The sequence below is a fragment of the Lynx canadensis genome, chromosome B4 (genome assembly GCF_007474595.2).
Source record: "Lynx canadensis isolate LIC74 chromosome B4, mLynCan4.pri.v2, whole genome shotgun sequence".
Classification (NCBI taxonomy): Eukaryota; Metazoa; Chordata; class Mammalia; order Carnivora; family Felidae; genus Lynx; species Lynx canadensis.
Window position 1 is genome coordinate 93,230,332 of NC_044309.1, and position 17,709 is coordinate 93,248,040.

General features: G+C 43.1%; 1 protein-coding gene and 1 pseudogene across 3 annotated transcripts in view; both read right to left on the bottom strand.

The window, feature by feature from the left end:
• CPM (carboxypeptidase M) overlaps positions 1–17,709 on the bottom strand; it is an 80,974-nt gene that overhangs the window by 35,787 nt on the left and 27,478 nt on the right. The gene's annotated exons all lie outside the window — the stretch shown is intronic.
• LOC115518036 lies at positions 16,269–17,363 on the bottom strand (annotated as a pseudogene).

A 17,709-nucleotide genomic window follows, 5' to 3' on the forward strand; every position in this document is an offset into this window, starting at 1 on the left:
ATTCACAAAGATCCAAAGACAAGAAAACAGATAATAAATGCCAAGAAGTACTTCAGGTGTTCAGGGGAAAGCGGATGGAGAAGTTTGGAAAGCTAAGTATCGCTTCAACAGGTAGAGATGGGAGGAGTGTCATACCCACATCAGAATCACGTGGATCCTTGTAAAAATGCCAACCCCTGAGCCCCATCTGCTAAATCAAACTCTAGGGGGTAAAGCCCCAAATCTGCATTTAACAGGCTCCCTTGGTGATTCTGAGGCCCATTAAAATGTGAAAGCTTGTTGAGACTGAGATAGTGAATGTCCAGATAGATCTGGAAGCCACCTGATCTTTAGGTAAAACCATTTCATTTTACATATAATCATGAACATGCTTTTATGTTAACAAATATACTCCTTTTTAAATGGCTGCTTAATATCTTACCATATGAATACATTACCATTTATTCAACCAATACTCTTTTGTTAGATGTTCAAAATTAAGTTTTTAAAAAAAAATTTAATGTTTATTTATTTTTGAAAGAGAGAGAGAGAGAGAGAGACAGAGCACAAGCAGGGGAGGGGCAGAGAGTGAGGGAGACACAGAATCCAAAGCAGGCTCCAGGCTCTGAGCTGTCAGCACAGAGCCTGATGTGGGGCTTGAACCCACAAACTGCGAGATCATGACCTGAGCCGAAGTCGGACGCTTAACTGACTGAGCCACTTCAGTAAGTATTTTTATGTAAATCCACTAAAATTACATACAGAATTTATAACAAAACTATTTTATCATGTGAAAGAAATAAGAATACAAAATTATATAAACTACAACCATGTAAAACAGATTTTCATTTAAAAAGTACCATGGAGGGGCACCTGGATGGCTCAGTCGGTGGAGTGTCTGACTCTAGATTTCAGCTCAGGTCAGGATCCCAGGGTTGTGGGATTGAGCCCCAGGTCAAGCTCCAAGCTATGCATGGAGCCTACTTGGGATTCCCTTTCTCACTCCCTCTGCCCCTCCCCCCACCTTGCTCAGGTGGTACACTCTCCAAAAAAAAAAAAAAAAAAAAAGGTACCATGGAAGGAAATAGTTCCATAGCATATAAAGCCTTAAAAAAAAAAAGCCTTAAATTAACATATGAGTCTACGAGAGTTGACAATGGCACACCATGAGTGATAAGGGTTTGAGTGATAGGGTGATGAAATCAAATAATTTTTTTCTCCTATGCATCAGACCCCCTAAGCACTTTATTACCTGAACTTCACAACACTTTCATGTGGTGGGTGGTACCTACAACTTACTGTTAAGGAAACTGATTCAAGTGGCAGGGTTCTAACCCAGGTCTGATTCCAAAATCTGTATTCCTCTGAGGACTCCAGGCTGCCTTAATCTCCCTGAAAGTTCTAGATAGGCCAGAGCCAACCTCCCCCATGGGAAACGTTCCCAGGCAATTCTTTCAATGTTGTGTTGCTATGGTTTACACCTGGGGCAAGACCCAGGCTGCCACCTGGGATGACCAACTGAGCCAAGACAAGACACCCGATTTGAAGGCTATCCTGTCTGACTCTGCTCAGAGCTTCTCAGTGGAACGTGCCCAGAGAGAAGCAGACTCTGCCTGGGTGGCCTGGCCACTGGAGCAGAGTGGCTGTAATGATGAGCCACATTCCGGTTTTTCATGAGGCTTGTTTGTATGTACTGTATGATCCACGTAGCTCTGGTATCCAGAGGGATGAATCAGCTGCTGGTTTCCCAGACTCTGCATTGCTCTGTGTATCCCTACAATTACCCTCTGAACCCAAGTCAGAGCTTGAGGGAGCATGCCTGATAGAGTGTCCGCATATAGAAGTGGGAATAACAGCTCAGTGGGCAAGGCTGTTGTAAGGCTGATGAATTCCTTCCTCCTTCCCTAAGTATGAGTCAAAGATCTGACACCAAACCTTCCATTTCACTTGTGCACCTTCCCACTACCTGCACACACACACAGCTTGACACACAGCTACGAAGCCCTGCATTCGATAATGGACAAGGTGAAAACAGTACGTTACTTAAATCAAGTTGAACATTTGGCCTCCAAAGTTCACATGTCCTCTGACTTCGAAGTAGAGGAAAAGAGGTTCCTGCTAAGTGACTCATTACGAAAACAAAACACATACAAACCAGAGCAAATAAAACAGGGACAAAAAGCATGGGCAAAAATTTCCAGACTGGCTATGTTTGCATAGTATTCATAGCTCAAAGCATTTTGTGCATATTCACTTAACACCCCTGACAACTGTAAGTGGTATCTACGAGTAGGATTAGCCTTTTACCCAGGTGGACACAATCTTAGGTAACCTCAGAAGGCAGTCATTCTCCAAGTGTGGCCGCAGGACCAGCAGCATCTAGTTAAATATGCACTTTCTTGGGCTCCACCCCAGATATACTGAATCAGAAGCTGAGAGTGAGGACCAGTAGTCTGTGTTTTAGTAAGAAGCCAGGGGATTCTCATGCATACTGAAATTTAAGAACTTCTGTGACGGGGTGCCAGGGTGGCTCAGTCCATTAAGCGTCCAACTGTTGATTTCGGCTCAGCTCATGACCTCATGGATCATGAGATTGAGTCCTGTGTTGGGCTCCTTGATGACAGCACGGGGCCTCATTGGGATTCTCCTTCCCTCTCCTTCTCAAAATAAATAAACTTAAAAAGAAAAAAAAAAAAAAAGAACTGCTGTAACAAGAGATAGAGCTGGGTAGTCCATCCACATGCTTTGTTCCCAGTCACTTTTCTACACTGCTCTAGCTACCGAAAAGATGAAAAATCAAAGGCAAAAAAAGAGAATATGGAGATTCCTCAAAAGAATGAAAATAGAACTACCCTGTTATCCAGCAATTGCACTAGTAGGTATTTACCCAAAGAATACAAAAATACAGATTCGAAGGGGTACATACACCCTGATGTTTGTATCAGCATTATCAGCAATAGCCGAACTATGGAGACAGCCCAGATTTCCACCAAGTGATGAACGGACAAAGAAGATGGGGTGTATTTGAGTATGTACATACACACATATACACAATAGAATATTACTCAGCTACCAAAAAGAATGAAATCTTACCATTTGCAATGGCATAGATGGAGCTAGAATGTATTATGCTAAGTGAAATAAGCCAATGAGAGAAAGCCAAATGCCATATGATTTCACTAATATGTGGAACTTAAGAAACAAAACAGATGAACATATGGAAAGGGGAGTGGGGGAAGAGAGAGGGATACAAACTGCAAGAGACTCAATGATAGAGAACAAACTGAGGGTTGATGGAAGGAGGTGTGAGGGGATGAGCACTGGGTGTTGTATGTAAATGATGAATCACTGAATTCTATTCCTGAAACCAATATTGCACAGTATGTTAACTAAAACAAACAAACAAACAACAGAAAAAGACAAAATGACAAAAAGAAAAATGAAAGAAATGCAAACTGGTGTCCCAAGCTTTCTATATGCACCATTTCTGGTGTTGAGATTTTTTTCCTTCTCCCTCTGGAGAATTGGAAACAGAAGGCAGAGGTTGAGCGTACTATGAAGATGGTTTGAGAAGTTAAAGCTCCTGTTTGCTCCCTTTGGTATGCAAACCCCAAACTGGCTTGCAAACTGCTATTTAAGGATTATAGGCAAGCCTTAGAGACTTTGCCCCAAGGTGTGGAATCTGGGGTGGATATACCTCAGGGCACCTGGCTGTTAGGTGCTTTTCCTGAAATGTTTGGCTTCTAATCTACAAAGATAAGGCTTAAAAAGTAGGGAGGATGGAACAGCAACAGAAATAAACACATGGGCAAAACTCATTTGCTCTATACCTGGAACCCAAAATTCATGCACACGCCTTCCTTTATGGCAAATCAGCCAGCATTTGCCGTGGCTTCTGTACTGAAGCGAGGGGTTCTGGCCAGCCACCATGAACACCCAGTCTGTTTCTGTACATGCAAAGCCAAGAACCCATACTCGAACAGATGCGATGACCCCCCCAAGTCAGCCACTTGATCCCCACGAAGCTGATCTTGTTTATGAACAGAAGAACTTGTTGAGAAGGGGCTCAGGGGTTTGGAAAGGAATCGGGTGTCCCAGGGATCCTGCTATTACTGTGGTGAGAGCAAGTGCTATGTTCTGCTTGGAAGCAACGATGGGGCAATTCCAAATTCCATTAAGGGCCATGGGTCCTGTGGCTCAGGTTAATAGGGGGATGAAGGGGACACAGGAGGCATCCCAGCACTCCTAGGCAGTTTTTGGACACCAACGTCTGCTGCACCAGAGTTTCCCACTGTACAGTGATCTTGGTGTGGGGTCCCAAGTGGGGCTACCTGTTGTGAGAGCCTGGGCCCAGAGGAGGCTGTGGGACTCAGAGGTCATTAGGGCTTCTGCACGGGTGTCACACCTGCATGCTTTGGATCTAGGCACCACATCCACTGAGCGCTTTTCCAACTGATACATGAGCAGATCCCAATGGCCACCTTCTTTGGACCCAGTATTCCTAGTATCTTGTACACGGATGTACTAGGCCTGGATCAGGAGGTTTTCATCAGTTGAGTGTGCCAATCCTGCTGTTGGATGCTGGGCCTGTGGATGCTGGCTATCACCTAGGACTCCCTCACTTTATCAGTCTTCACCGGTGTCTTGTCATCCTCCCCATCTCATCCCCCTGATGTGCTAATACTACCACACTGCCCTGGATAGCTTGATCATTCTCCAATCCTGTGTATCTTTTTTCACGCATTTTTCGTTCTTTAAGATTGTAAATTGAATCATTTACTTGCATAATGTCTGTCTCAACTAGAATGCAACATACAAGTGCACTCCCTGTGTGTTTACTATTTTGTTTGGTTTGCCTGTTTTGTTCACTGCTCTATTTGTAGCGAACAGTGCCTGGTGCATAGCAGGTGTTCAATAAATATCTTACTGCAGCATTTCACAAGATATTGGTGCCTCTCCAGGACTACTTTTTTTAGTAAATACTGGCACATCAGATCCAAATTCCTCCCCCAGGCTTTCAGGGTCTTCTGTCACCCACCCTGCACTCATATTTCTCACTACCTGCTCACAGATGCTCCTCATGGGATCAGGCTCCTTTCCCTACCCTAGGCTCAGCCTCATCTTTACTTCTGTCAACTTTGACCTAAAATGGTATCCCTGGATTTTCAGCCTTTACAAATCCTATGCATTCCACAAAAACCTAAGAAGTTTCCCCAGATTACTTTGATCCACCCTGATTTCCCCTTTACAATATTTCTATAAAATGACACTACAAGGAGCACCTAGGAGGCTCAGTCCATTAAGTGTCTGTCCAACCCCTGATTTCAGCTTAGGTCATGATCTCACCATTCACGGGTTTGAGCCCCACGTCAGTCTCTGCACTGACAGCGTGGAGCCTGCTTGGGATTCTCTATCTCTGCCCCTCCCCTCCTCATGCTCCCATTCTCTCTCAAAATAAATAAATAGACTTTACAAAAATGACACTACATGCTTTGGCACTGAAAAATATTCTGCTCAATTATAGGTTAACAAAACAAAATTTTACCTTTCAGTTAGTTTTCTAAGGGTTTCACATGGAAGAGTTTTGTTTTCTTAACAATGCTGTCAGCATTGACTGAGCAGTTAGATCCTTCTTCTCCTCTATTGTGTCTACTACGGTAAATCATGGCAATCCACCAGTATTAAGGTCACTTTTTAGCAGAGGCCTCTGTATTACTGTTGGCCCAACATTCAGTGCCTTGTTGAAGTCAGGTGTGGTCACATGACTTGTTCTGGCCAATGCAATGTGAGTAGAAAAGACACGTGTTATTTCTGGGAAAAAGCTGTTAGAGCCAAGGAATGGTTTGCTAGATCATTTCCCTCCATCACAAGACAGGCAATATTTTGATAGACGCTGCTCTCAGCTTAGGTCCTGGAGGGAAGACAACAGGGAACCAAGTCCCAACTGATTGCTGAAAAACATGTGAGTGAGATACAAACCTTTATTTTGCTGTTATAACCCACTGAGATTTGGGGTTTAAAAAATTTCTGTAGTAGAGTTTAGCCTCTCCTCTGATATACCCTCTGTGACCTACCCACCCGAAATGATATTTCCCTCTACTGAATGTTCATCATTCTTAGTGCTGAAAAACAGTGGTTTTGTTTTTTTTCCAGACAGGGGCTCCCAGAACCCTAAGATTTTGTGGTGCTGACCCAGAGGTGAAGAAAGTTTAAAAACTTTGTTGTTTTTTTTTTTAAATTAAGTTTATTTTTATCTATTTTGAGAGAGAGATCAAGTAAGGGAGGGGCAGAGAGAGAGGGAGAGAGAATCCTAAGCAGGGCTTGAACTCAGGAACCGTGAGATCATGACCTGAGTCAAAACCAAGAGTTGGACATTTAACCAACCGAGTCACCCAGGCATCCCTAAAAATATTGCTTTAACACTACTCACATGGCACAAAATATACATAAACCTCTGTTAATACTGTTCTTCTGTGTATTTTCTCAATCCAAATTATCTACTAAACATGTTCTACAGTTTTGTTTTTATAGCACAGAAGGTATCCTACACATTCATGGTAGCTATTGATCGACAGTGGACAGCCAATAAATCACTATTAAAATGCACTGAAAACATTGTAATAAAAAATAATACCATAGTAAGACATCACTAGCAAAGCCTGTCTCTTGGAATTTCCCCCCTGGATCATCTCATTATAACTGCTAGCTCAAATAGCATTTACAGGTGGACAGACGTGATTCCAGAACTGAAATAATGCTGTGAATTCTAGAAGTGCCAAGCTGGACGTGAATCGAGAAAAATGGACAACAAAGGACCTAAATACTTGTCGTGTGGAAGGGAAGTGGGGCAGTGTTAAGCAAGGTGAACAGAGGAGGCCCTTTAAGGATGCACTAAAACACAGGCATAGGCAAAGTGGTAGCCCGGTAACCCGCTGAACACAAGCCTACCTGACATCAGGAGCCAGGAACCGGCCAGCACAGGCTCTGCTCACCCTCGGCTGGGAGACCAGGCAAGGGCAGCAGCCGGCACCACAGCCAGCAACTGCTGCCTTGATGGACTGAGTGCTTCCTGAGGCGACCAGACTCCTTTGTAAATCCTCATATGAACTTGACAAAAATCAGGTACAGCTTCACTGTGAAAGCTACGATCCTATACAAAGGCTTTTTAGCCTTTAGTTTTCCCATTTATTCATTCAGTAAATAGGTACCAAATGCAAGACTGAGTCTGGCATTTAGTTAGCTGAAACAACCGTACATCACTAACTGATTATATACTGGCCTGAAAAACACTGATTTTCTATTTTTTCTTTCATTTTTTTTTAAATATTCTGGGAGGTCATATTTTATTTTTTATTTTTAAAAGTAATCTCTACATCCAATGTGGTCCTTGAACTCAGGACCCAGAGATGAAGGGTAGCATGCTCTACTGACTGAGCCAACGAGGCACCCCTGATTTTCTATTTCTGACATCACCTTCATCATTTGAAAAAACAAAGTCTAGGGGCACCTGGGTGGCTCAGTCAGTTAAGTGTCCAACTTCGGCTCAGGTCATGATCTCACGGTTCGTGGGTTCGAGTCCCGTGTCGGGCTCTGTGCTGATAGCTCAGAGACTGGAGATTGCTGCAGATTGCTCTCTCTGCCCTCCCCAGCCTGCACTCTGTTGCTCTCTCTCTCAAAAAAAATTAAAAAAGAAAAATAAAAGACAAAGTCCAAATAAGCATAATGTCTTATAAACTTTCCATTATTTGGGGGGTTAAGCAAACGTGAATCGAATCCCATGGCTCCACTGCTTGTCCTGTAATAGTTTGCCATGGCATCAAGATAGAACCCAAGCCCTCAGCATGGCACACCAGACCTCATGGTCTGTCCACTTTCTGCCTTGAGCCCCCACCATAATCCCAGACACCAGGCTCTAGCCATTTTTTTTTCTTTTTAATGTTTATTTTTGAGAGAGAGAGAGAGAGAGAGGGAGCACAAGCGAGCATACTCGAGCAGGGGAGGGGCAGAGAGAGAGAGAGGGAGACACAGAATCGGAAGCAGCCTCCAGGCTCTGAGCTGTCAGCATAGAGCCCGACACGGGCTCAAACTCACGAACTGTGAGATCATGACCTGAGCTGAAGTCGGAAGCTTAACCAACTGGGCCACCCAAGTGCCCCTCTAGCCATTCTTAATGGTGTGTAGTTCCAAACTATCTGCCTCAGCACCTTCAATGCATGGTTAGTCCTCTGTTTACCTGATCAAAGTGGCCAACTTCTACTGGCCTTTTTAAGGCTCAACCAAAAGCCTCTTCATTCCGACACCTTTCTTTCCCTTCTCCGTTGGTCCCATCCCTTACCAGCCTCAGTTACTCTCCCCTTTGAGCATTCATAGTACTTCTGCAGCCCCTCTCCTAACACTGTTGAAACCACAGGTTTTCCTACAAGCAACGGACTGTGTATCTTTGTGCTTGCAGAATCCATCATAGTGTGTGGACCATACATAGTATATGATCAATATATGATTGTTGAATGCATGGATGACTGGATAAATTAACAGCTCAGGAAGTCCAGTTGGAGCTGGGGTCACCCTTGATCCAGAGACTAGATGCAACTGTTTTCCAGTATTATGGAAAAGTCAGCTAGTCTACCATTTGGGTAGGGTCTGCAAAGGATCTGATTTTCTAGATGGCTAATCTAGAGTAGATGGACCTTCTTGGAGTATTGCTACGTGAGAACGCAGAAATCCAAACCCAGTATCTGGCTTTGAGTTAGACTCTTCCAACATTATGGGGAGATGGGATTTCATTTGCTTACACATTTGTCTCCATGCACGGTACTAATGTTTTGAAATGATTCCTGGGAATGTAGATGTTTGGTTCCATTTTATTTCTTCCTGAACAGGCAAATTTGGGGGGGGGGGGGCAGGTTGGGGATTTCAATTTCTAAATCAAGGATTCTTCTGATTGCTCAGAGACCCTTTGTTAATTAAAAAAAGGAAAGGAAATATTTGAAGATGTGTCAAGTTGGGATAAGTTCTCTTTTCTTCTTTTTTGATTTCAACAGTAGTCACGACTCTAAGAGAAGCAGTGAGGCTGGTCTCATTAATCACTAACCAGCAACCCCAACAAGATCGGAGGAAATTCCTCTGCCTTTCTCCTCTGACAAGGCTACCTTCTCTGGTCTTCCCATTCTATTCCCAGGTCAGAGGCTGATGAATCTGTTCCCCTTCTTTTAAATGTTTTTATTTTTAAGCTGTAAATGATAAGAAGTTTTACAAAATTGAGTTTTAAGAACTAGCCATCATTCCCAACCACCATCATCTCCCTATGAGCTTTCTAGTCTTTTTTTTTTTTTTTTTCATATAGAGACAGGAAACTTGTTTTTAAATCCCCCAAGTGAAAACCTCTAGAGGCCTCATACTATAAAAAGCTGAGAACTTCCCTTTTTGGTCCCTTGGGAGAATAGTCAAACATAATCAGATCATCCTTTTGAAGAGTTCAGCAATCATAGTAACCAAGTTGAGTATTACCTTAAAATGCAAACAAGTACTTAAAGAGATTTTTAAAATCTTATTTTAAAAGATGAAATAATTACAGCTACCACTATATATTTATTTATTATCCATTTGAGAGTTCTCTTTCATGGTCTGTCAGGGGCATTCTCTCGTTCAGTATTGATGTTCCAGTTCTTTCTCCCCAGCTGCTTTTATTTCTTACGAGTTTCCTGTAGGTGTCAGAGAGTTGTGATTTATGATGAGGTCAATTCACATGCATTTGGCCCAGAAAAAGACAGTTGGCTGAGGGCTGGCTTAACTTTATTGCCTATTTATCGTTACCATAAGAACTCATCTTTTAGTGGCAAGGAATAAGGGCAACTGACTTACTAGTTTCCTCATAAACTACTTTGGAGGACAGAACCATTTCTTTCCATCAGCCCGCTCCCTGAGATTGTGCCCTAAAAGTCTTTCTTTCATTTGAAAGTCAAGCGGGCCAGAGTCCAGACAGAAGGATGTGGAGCTCCTGACAGCAAGAAAAGCCCTGAAGTTGCCAACATGGGATGGGGTCCCTCAAGGACTCGACCAAAAACTAGGACATCTGATGGATTTGCGGGATTAACAAAGGTGGACTTCTCACTAGTAACACTGTTCTGAGATTATCTTTATTTTTTAATGCTTATTTATTTTTGAGAGAGAGAGAAACTGAGTGTGAGCAGGGGAGGGCCAGAGAGAGAGGGAGACACAGATCTGAAGCAGGCTCCAGGCTCCCAGCCGTCAGCACAGAGCCAGACACGGGGCTTGAACTCACAAGCCATTAGATCATGACCTGAGCTGAAGTCGGACAATCAACTGAGCCACCCAGGGGCCCCTGTTTGTGAGATTAGCGCAGTGGGTTAAGCGCCTGACTTCAGCACAGGTCATGATCTCACGGCTCATGAGTTCGAGCCCTGCATCAGGCTGTCAATGTAGACCCTGTTTCGGATCCTCTGTGGCCCTCTCTCTCTGCCCCTGCCCTGCTTGCATATTCTCTCTCTCAAAAATAAATAAACATTAAAAAAATTTAAATCTCACAAATAAATACTTCAGTAAAGACATCAAAACCAGTATTTCAGTGCTACACCATCTGCCTCAAAACAGCATCTGGGATTTCTTAAAAGATAGGCAGTATCCCTGCAGCAGCATTATGTATTGACACAGATTCTAGAATCAAATTGCAGGGTTTAGCCCCCCACTCTGCCACTTACTAGCCGTGTGGTATGGAGCAAGTTGCCTAATCTCTCTGAGTGCATCAGTTTTGTCATCCTGGTTACAGGATTAAGGGTACTCACACTTCATGGGGCTATCTCATTTAATCCCCACAAGCTTTACAAATAGTGCCAGAAACATGGTAAACACACATCTGCTTGAGGGCCTTGGGTGCACAGAATTGGCTCATGACAAACTATAGGCTCTAGCAGACGACGCAGCATTAGAACAATTAAAGAAAAATTTGAAATATAAAGTGTCCATAACACATGGATGGAGACCTTGTGCCAAGAGTCAGCAGAAATGTATGTTCCAGAAGATCTGCAGATCAGATCAGCTCAGATAGACCAATACATACTTAAGTTAAAAAAAAAATTAGAAGTATGGATTCAGAAAGTAGAAGGTGCTATCTTGAGAAAACATGTCCTTCAAAATCTATTAGCAAAAAGTGTCACAAAACATTCATATCACCAGACATCCAATGAGTTTATTTTAAGTCCAAGCCCTGAATCTCACTCAGAATTCCCAGGATGAGATGCCTGAGGGTGGTGGTGAGCCTGGAAGCTGTAAGCCCACATGGCCAGAGGGCAGGGCAGGAAACCAGTCACCTCAGCTAATCCTGCTGAACTGTTAATCATAAACAAGTCTTTCACATTTTCTTACATGGCTTATTACCAACGTGACTGAAGCCATCACATGGATTTTAACTATCTCCAGGCTAATGAGGCTGGAAACCATGTTGATTTCCACTCTCATCACTGAAAGGGCATAACCCAAGAGCTTGTAGATAAGGAATTGGTTCATTAAGGAATCAGTCAATGACATAAAACTGGTTCAAAATGCGTTCAAAATGTCAACAAAAGGCAGGGGGTCTGTCCCAGATTATGACACTAAAGAGATATAATACTATAATCCAATGTGTGAGCCTTGACTGGATTCTAAGAGAACATAAATTATAAAAGGCATTCTTGGAATGATTGGAAAACTTGAAAATGGAATATATTATTCACTGAGTATTATTTTTCTGAGTTTAATAATGGTGTGCTGTGGTAAGGCGGGAAGAATTCATTTTTAGGTGATGCATGCTCAAGTATTTAGGGATGATGTGGCAAGCTACTGACTATTTCTAATAGTTCAGCAAAATCTACAGATAAAGCTCAGGAGAGAGACAAAGCAAATGTGGCAAAATATTAACAACTGGGGGTTCTGCATGAAGACTGTGTGAGTATTTATTTTCTGTAGGTCTGAAAAATTTCAAAATGAAAAGCTGGGGAGAGGAGAGGTTTCAAAAAGGTAAAAGTAAAAACAAAAAACAAAAAAATCCATGGCCTGCTCCACTGGCTTCTGCAGCTTATAAAAGTGAGACACATAGGATCAAGAAAGGTCAGAGCCGTTCACCCAAAAGGTGAGGCCATAAGGAAGGCAACGGAGGCCTGGAGGTAAGAAATTCACAGACTGCCTCTTCTCAGAAAAAACACAGAACAATCCTACAAAAGGAGTTAAGAAATTACCATATAAACTGTCTCGAATCAAGGCCTATTAGCTTATTACATCTCTGCAGGTAGTGAGAAAGAAAAATCATCTTGATGTCAATGTGAACGTTAACTAAAGGACATTTTTTCATTTTTACGACAACCAGAAAAAAAAGGCCACAAAAATATTTTTAAATCGTATGATTTATATGACCTTTGAGCCTTCTGATCATCAAGTCATTTAGCCGGCAAAGGCCAAGTGACTAACACAGGATAAAAATAAGGAATCAGTAAAGCTTGGGTGTTGGGCAGCTCAATCCTGAGTCCCATCTCTTCCTCAAGATTGGACTTTGGATCAGGGGAAAAAAGGAATGTGAAAGATTGGAATTGTTCTCTCGGCCTCCATTGGATCACCATTCCCCTCCAGGCTTCAGTTAGAACACAGCAGCAAGACTCTTAAGGAAGAGGAAGGGGAGGGTTGGCAGGGACAAGGGCAGTGGCCACTGAGAAGCAGAGTCTGAGAAAAAAGGGCCTGTCACCCAGCCCAACACAGACTCGAGAGGCCCTACTTTACCCAATGGACCTCAGTGCAGGACCATACATACGTTTGTGGCTTTCACGGATCCTTTCAATTTATCCTTTAACAAAACTATCACAGCGTTTATTTGTTGTCAACAAACTTGAGAAACTACATAATAATCACTCAAGTGCTTTCAAAGAAGTAGTAAATGTGAGATTTATTTATATTTGTCTTTCATTTCTCACATAGCCAAGAAGAATATGAGCAATACTTTAACACTACGGTTCTGGGTGGTACCTAGAACCATAAGCTGGTGCTAACTTTTGTTTTAAGATTTTATTTTAAGTAATCTCTACACTCAATGTGGGGCTCTAACTAACGACCTCAAGATCGGGAGCCACACATTCTACAGACTGATCCCAACCAGGCATCCTTAGCTGCTGCTAATTAACGTCTCTAACAAAGTAGCTTAAGTTTGCTGTCCTTGTTACAAAGTCAATACAAATATAAACATTTACTTAAAAAGAATGAGCCGGTTGCCCACTCACATCAGTGCCACAGCCCACCTTCAGAAACTGTGAACACACTTCTCAAGCTTACAAAGCAATCTGCAATGGTGTTTTCAGCAGACACTCTCACAATGGTCCCTCTGAGAGGTGTTCTAGAGTGGGCTGCCTGCATAGGAATTTCTGGGCTTTTCCAGGGTTTCACAGAGAATTTGATTATTAGGATTACAAAGGAAATAGCATATTTAAATGACGTCAATCATAGAGTCTGAGGAATAACTCAAATTTTTAAGAAATCCTATCTGCTTAAAATACTAATATTTTACATAATTTCCTAAGTGTTTTCATACACATCATCATATTTAATCTGCAGCAGAAACCCCATGAGGTAGGGAAGGCAGGTATTCTCATTTTACAGGTGAGGGAACAGCTCAGATGGCTTGGATCTGAACTGGTTTTTTGTTTGTTTCACTATACGACTACTCTCTCTTCCACATGACTCTTCCAATACAAAACAGAACTTTCTGTCACCATCTTAGATGCAGTAGATATTTACCTTTCTTCAGACAAGAACTTGAGGCATCTAACTCCTACAGCCATCAGGCATCTCACTCCTAAAGCAAACGAAAGCTTCATCTTCCGCATCCCTCTCCCCACCCCACGAAAGGAAACTGTGTGTGTGTGTGGTATGTATGAATAGTGCATATGTGCTATGCAGTGTGTAGGGTTTAGGTTGGTGAGTGTGGGGTGTGTTTGGTACAGGTGTGGTTTTTGTGTTGTATATGTTGTGTGATGTACATGTGTTATATGCTGTATGTGTGTTGTGTTGTATGTGTGGTGTGTGTGTTTATATGAGTGGTTGGTGTATGAGTGATTGCAGTTGTATGTGTCAGCTGCATGGTGTATATGTGGTCACTGTAGTGTATGTTTTGTGTGTGGTGTATGTGAATGTGCAGTGTATATGTGATGTCATGTGGTAGGTATTTCGTGTATGCGGTGTGTGCACTGGCATAGCATACACACCTTACAAATACCCCTTAGACATACAGCACACACACAAAACGTACCACAAACACACAACACACATGCACCACATACATGACACTCATACCACACGTGGAGACACAATAAACACAACAACCACATACCTCTCATATTTGACCAGCTTATAGACAACACATATACCACACAAAGATCGTCACACACAGAACATACACGATACACAGAAGACCGATATCACACACATACTCCATATACACCACACAGACCACAAACACACAGAACACCTATGCCACACAAAACCACAAGTACACCAGACCCTCGCCACACGAGACACACACATCAACTTGCACCAACAGTACAGCACACACAATACATATGCACCACACACACACCACATACTGCACACACATCACACACCCAAAAAAGCGACTCTTAAGTTACTTCTCCGATACTGACATTCCGTCAGACTCATCAATGAGAGATGCTCTCTGGAATATGATGTGTTTATTTTCTTTTGTGTCTGCAAGAGCTTTGAGAAACTACTTACCACTCAAAAATCAATGCTATCTGGGGTATTCACCAAAAGGAAATATACTAATTCAAAAAGATATATGCATCCCTATGTTTACTGGAGCACTATTTACAATAGTTAAGATATGGAAACAACCCAAGCATTCAGTGATAGATAAAATGCATAAAGAAGCTGTGATATACACACACACGGGCATGCGCGCGCGCGCGCGCGCACACACACACACACACACACATTACTTAGCCGTAAGAAAAAATGAGACCTTGCCATTTGTGACAACATATATGGACCTAGAGGGCATTAAGCTAAGTGAAATAAATCAGACGGAGAGAGAGAAATACCGTGTGATTTCACTTATGTGTGTAATCTAAAAAAACAAAACAGGTGAATAACCAACAAAAAGCAGAGACAGACCTGCAACTACAGAGAACTGATGGTCACCATGGTGGGGGATGGGCACAATAGGTGCAGGGAAGTGGGAGGTACAGGCTTCCAGTTAGGGAATGAATAAATCACAGGGATGAAAGGCACAGCACAGGACAAACGGTCAGTGGTGTCATAACAGCGCTGTACGGGGACAGATGGTAACTACTCTTGTGGGGAGCACAGCATACAGACCTGCTGAATCACTACCCTGTACAGCTGACACTAATGTCACATTGTGTGCCGACTGTACTTGAATTAAAAAAAAGTTTCAAACCCTCCCTGCATTCCCCCTCAAAAAACAAAGTCAACATTATCTGCAAAGTAGGCCTACATATACACAAAGAAGCCAGCATTTATTTTGGAAGTTGCTAAGTTTCCCAACTGTTTCTCTGGCTGTGTATACAACTGGCCAATCCTAAGTCTTTTCTACGCTGAAGACCAGGGCTTTAGTGATGCCATCCTGGACTCGTAACTGCAGCTTTCACCCAATGTACCCTGAAGGAGCAACACTGAGTGTTCAGGCTCTGAACTGCCTGCCAGAGTAGATCCAAGATTGCAGGGGCCACCTCCACGGACTTATTTAAAGGTCAGAAAATCTCCCAGGCCCAACTCATTGGCTTTATCAAACTGTGTAATTAAGCTTACATCTCAGATCAGCTCCCACCTTAAAATGTTGGTTGTGAAATGCCCATTTCTGAGAAGCATGAGGAAATGCAGCTGTTAATAAGGTACCTGAGTTTACTCACCCATTTAAGCACATCTTATCTTGATCTTTGTCAGTTTATAAAATATTTAACAATTCATGCACTGCCAATTTCACAAGGTTAGGAGGCAGCTTGGTCACCAAGCACATTGCTCACAGGCAAACCATTCTCAGGAAAGAGTGGGCCAGATGCCAGGTTCAAAGATCTAGAACCGATTTCATACACGTAAATGCAGAAGGCAAGTCAAGCCCCTCGAAAGGCAACTACATTTCCATGGGCTGTGACCCAGGAACCGTCATGGAAAGCCTAGTTATAAGGAGCCATTCCAAAGACAGTTTTTGACTATATTAGACACTTTCTCACAATGGATCACTGCAGCCGTGGCTTATCTCACATCTGCTGGGAAAATCACGGCTCTGCACTCCCCATTTGCAGCACCTGGGGGCCAGCCTTAATCTTTTCTAACAGCGTGCCTCTATTCGCCTCAATTGAGTCTGAGAAATTTGTGGACAGAGACTGTATTCAAGCCGTCACCTATGTCACTTTGCCATGCTCAAATGTCGGGCTGAAAAAGATGAGGCAGATTCTTAAGGGAGGACAGACAATGAGATTTGCCAGGGTTTTCTCACTGCTCAAGTCAGCAGTGCTCAGCCACAGAATTACTAACAGCGTGCTACCTCGAGACATGCTCAACCATTACTCGGCATTAGATGCCCTTTGTATTTTAGTTTTTATTTTTAGTGTATAAACTATTTAAAAAAACTTTTTTTAATGTTTATTTTTGAGAGCGAGAGCACATGCACACGCAAGCACGAACGGGGGAGGGCAGAGAGAGAGACACACACACAGAACCTGAAGCAGGTTCCAGGCTCAGAACTGTTAGAACAGAGCCTGACATGGGGCTCAAACTCATGAACCATGAGATCACGACCTAAGCCGAAGTTGGATGCCCAACCGACTGAGCCACCCAGGAGCCCCAACGTGTATATACTATTAACAGACAAGGCCTATAGATTTCTTTCTTCTTGGACACACCCATGGTGTGGCTATGGTGCCCTATGGTCTTGGCATGCTGGCCTCAGACATGAAATTCTCAGAAGTGGCACAGCACTCCATGGGCCCAAATCTTCTTTAGTGGGTCCAGGTCTTCATGAAGCTTGTTGTACAGACCATTGGCCAGGACCCGGCTATATCTTTCATCCTTTTGTACGTTCAAAAACCAGTCTGGGATCTTATACTGGTGTGGATTCTACATCATGGAGATCCCACATTCCATCTCATCCTCAGTGAGCTCTCCTGCCCTCCTGAGGAGATCGATATCTGCTTTCCTCAACATCACAGGAGCATATCTTCACCCCACACCCTCAACTCAGTGATGGGAAAGGCTATTTCCTGTTCCTATGTCAACTTTCCTGTTGAGATATCCTCATCTCTCAATTCACCAATATTGGTGTGGAGTGCTCACAAAACGTGCTGGAACTAGTCAGGGATCATGAGAGACATGGCAGCGGCCCAGGCGGTGGCATGTAGGCCTCCTGTGGAAGCTAAATGCACTCTTAAAGATGGATGATGATGGGGGCGCCTGGGTGGCGCAGTCGGTTAAGCATCTGACTTCAGCCAGGTCACGATCTCGCGGTCCGTGAGTTCGAGCCCCGCGTCGGGCTCTGGGCTGATGGCTCAGAGCCTGGAGCCTGTTTCCGATTCTGTGTCTCCTTCTCTCTCTGCCCCTCCCCCGTTCATGCTCTGTCTCTCTCTGTCCCAAAAATAAATAAACGTTGAAAAAAGAAAAAATTTTAAAAAAAGATGGATGATGATGGACCGTTCAAGCCACCCTCTCCACTTAGCACAC